The following is a 4,082-nucleotide window of genomic DNA, read 5'->3' on the forward strand; positions in this document are numbered from 1 at the left end:
GTCGGGCCGCTGGGCGGAGCCAGTCTCAGCGCGGGGCCGCACGTCGGCCGGAGGTGACCGCGCGCTGGGAGTTGTAGTTCCCGCTGTGCTGGCGCTGTTCCCGTCTCCAACAGGCCTCTGGCTCATTTCTTGAGGCCCCACTCCTCTGACGCTGGCGCCGCGCTTTGTTACAAAACGTGCGTCCCTGTGTAAACGTGTCCACCTGCACACATGCACCCTGTGCAAGCATGTATTCGTGTGCAAAGCATGGACTGGTGTTCTTATGCAAAATAGGTCGTACACAAAACTTGTGTCCATGCGTGCACAATGTGTGAACATGTACAAAACGTGCCCAGTTGTCAAAACTTAGATCCCTTACATTGAAAGCGCCTGAGTTCTTCTATGCATTAACTTTCAAGAAATGCTTTCTGCCAGAACTAGTGTTTATAACCTTTGGTTGGTTGGTTGTTTTTCTTTTTCTTTTTTTTTTTTTTAACTTTTATTTAATGAATATAAATTTCCAAAGTACAGCTTATGGATTACAATAGCTCCTCCCCCCCCATAACTTCCCTCCCACCCACAACACTCCCCTCTCCCACCCCATCTCCTCTTCCATGCACATCAAGGTTCATTTTCAATTCTCTTTATATACAGATCAGTTTAGTATATTAAGTAACGATTTCAACAGTTTGCACCCACATAGAAACACAAAGTGAAAAATACTGTTTAAGTACTAGTTATAGCATTAAATCACAATGTACAGCACATTAAGGACAGAGATCCTACATGAGGAGTAAGTGCACAGTGACTCCTGTTGTTGACTTAACAAATTGACACTCTTGTTTATGGCATCAGTAATCACCCTAGGCTCTTGTTAATGGTTGGTTGTTTTTCGTCTTTAGAGATTAATGGAAAATTTCAAGTCATCCACATCCATTTTTTTAAAATCCTTTCCCTTACAATTTTTAATTCAGTGTGTCACTTAGACTCTTAGAGGATGAAATTGGGGCACAAGCCCAGCAAAAATGAGGAAGCTGTTTCCCAAATGATTCTGATCACTGGACTTGTTTTGTTTTGTTTTGTTGCATTGCAAAACAGCTTCCAATATTCAAAAGACTTGATCTTGCTAACGTTCCTTGCAACCTCATCTAGAGTCTGCACTCACTCTGACCTGTACTTCGCACAAATGTAGAAGTTATCTGGACTCAAAATATTAGCAGGTGTCCTAAAAATATCAGTGTGGAAATACTGGAAGGTGAAGACTAGTAAAGAACAGAGGGTTTCAGCTCTTCCTCCATGCAAGGCCTCTTCCCAATGACCCAACTCTTTTTCTGCTACCCAGACTCCAGGCCCTGTGTTTAGGAGGCACAATCCTGGGAATTCAGAGTTCCAGGCCTGGTAATAAAATTTTTAGCCTGTGTTTACCACATCATTTTTTCCACTTGTCTACAAAAAAAGGTTCTAACATTTTTCTTGCAAGTTTTCTGCCTTTTCTTTAGCTAAATTTAACAGAATTTTTAATTTTCATTTTTTTTTAAGATTTACTTATTTATTTGACAGTCAGAGTTACAGACAGAATGAAAGACAGAGAGGTCTTCAATCTGCTGATTTATTCCCCAAATGACCACAATGGTTGGAGCTGGGCCAATCTGAAGCCAGGAGCCTGGAGCTTCTTCCAGTCTTCCAAAAGGGTGCAGGGGCCCAAGCACTTGGGTCATCTTCTGCTGCTTTCCCAGGCATTAGCAGAGAGGAGCAACTGGGACTTGAATCAGCATCCATATGGGATGCTGGCACTGCAGATATATGTTTAACCTATTATACCACAGTGCCAGCCCTGTAAATGTAAATAGATTTTTGAATTGAAATATTTGCTACAGGATGTTATGTTTTCCACTGCGATAAAACCATGTATGTTTGTATTTTCTTTAATATTTCTTCCTTGACAAAGTATCATCTAGATCTGAGTACATATCAGGTAGTGTTATACAAGTATTTGTCAAATCAGTTAGAAGGCAAATATTTGCTTATGTTCTATTTTTTTTTTTGGCAGTGTCTTGCTTGATTTCAACATTTTAATGCAGAAAAGCTTTTTAAAATTTCTATATATTCTTGGGGTAGGTGTCAGGGCACAGTGGGTTAGGCTCCAGATTGGGACACCCACATCCCATATCAGAGTGCTGGTTTGATTTCAGTCTATTCCGCTTCCAATCCAGCTTCCTGTTAGTGCAACTGGGAGAACAGTGGATGATGGCACATGTCGCCACTTGGAGATCTCTCTCTCTCTCTCTCTGTTTCTTTATCACCCTGGCTTTCAAATAAGTAAATAAATAAATCTTTAAAAATAAAGTTTCAATGTAATCATAAATGTATTCCCTGGAAGCTTTTTCTTCAGTGTTCAGAATATATTTCTCCACCAAAAACCAAAATATGTATATTATTATGTTCTGTTCTGTTGTTAAGGCTTTAGCCAATCTGGAATTTGTTGTAAAGTATAGAATGAAAATATAGGATCTAGGTTAATTCCTCTTTAAACTGAAATGAAATGTTCCAAAGTATTCATTTTATAGCAATCCACTTATCTATTTTGTGTTAATCTCCTATTATTCATTTAACAATATTTACTGATTATCTAATCTAAGGTACATAATTTTGAAACAATCATCACATGGTGTTTCTAAAATGACTATCATTGTATAAGATTATGACTTTTTTGTTAGAGTTTCAGAATCTGTTAAGATTGCTTCTAGAAAAGTGGCATATATAGGTATTCCCCACTCACGGCAAACTGCGATGTCTTAATGAGTTAGATTGCCTCCCAGGTAGCAAGACTTTCTACAATACAGTAATTAAGACGGTATTGAATATAAGGCAGAATTATAAGGGAGAGTCCCCAGAGATAGATGTACTCACAGGAGAGAGACTGGTATTCAAAAAAAAAGATTGGAAATCTGGGGGGAAAGAGGACTCATTCAATAAATAGTATGGAATTAAAGTCTCCCTTTAGGAAAAACATGAGATTTGCTTCATACTTCATATCATACTTAAAAATTAATTACAGGTGGCTGGAACAACTGAGTGTGAAAACCAAAAAAGTGATTACAAAATGGGAGGAAATTGTTATGACATCAAGAGCAAGAAGGGTTTCTTATGAAAGGTACAAAAGCACAAGACATAAAGGAAACTCTTGGCTGGCTTGGCTATGTTAAACTTTGGTAAGACAAAAGACACATAAGCAAAATGAGAAGCTAAGGCACACATGGAAAGATTTTTGGAACTCAATTTAACTAATGAAGGATTAATCTCCAGTACAACCTAATGGATTTCTACACATCAGTGAGAAAAACATAAATCAACAAAATATTAAGCAAAGGACATGAATAGACAACTTATAGAGAAATAAAATGACACAGTTAATAAATATTGGGTATGCCAGTAAGATGCCATTTTATATCTACTGACAAAAATGTTAAAATTAGGACAGGCATTGTGGTACAGCAGTTAAGTTGCTGCTTGAAAGTCACATCCCATATCACTGCCTGGTTTGAGTCCCAGCTCCTCTTCCAATTCCAGCTTCCTGCTAATGCACACCTTGGGAGGCAGCAGGTGAAAGCTCAAGTACATTGGTCCATGCCATCCACGTGGGAGACTGAGATGGCATTGTGGGCTCCTAACTTCAACCTGGCCCACTCCTGACTGTTGCAGGCATTTGAGGTGTTTGGGAGTAAACCAGCAGATGGAAGATATTCTCTCTTTCTGCCTTTCAAATAAATAATAATAAATTTTTAAATGTTAAATTTTGAAAGTAATGGGGTTTAGTGAGAATGTGAGGAAATAACAAACATATATAATGAATATTTTCATTGAGGTTTGCCTAAAACAATCATGGTTTAAGCCACTTGTCCCAAAGAATTGAGTCATGCCTCCTTTCATGTTGAAAGTGTCCTGGCTTAGATGATAAGTTATATTTTCACTCCACACACCCTGTGACAGAATATTTTCATCTCTCCCCCAGGGAGGCTCTGAGGGGGTGGATCTTCAATTACTGAAGTAATAGAGGAAAAAAGGAGAAGCCATCAAATGGTGAAAGAATCAAATTGTGCTAT

The sequence above is a fragment of the Lepus europaeus genome, chromosome 14, assembly GCF_033115175.1.
Source record: "Lepus europaeus isolate LE1 chromosome 14, mLepTim1.pri, whole genome shotgun sequence".
NCBI classification, from domain to species: Eukaryota; Metazoa; Chordata; class Mammalia; order Lagomorpha; family Leporidae; genus Lepus; species Lepus europaeus.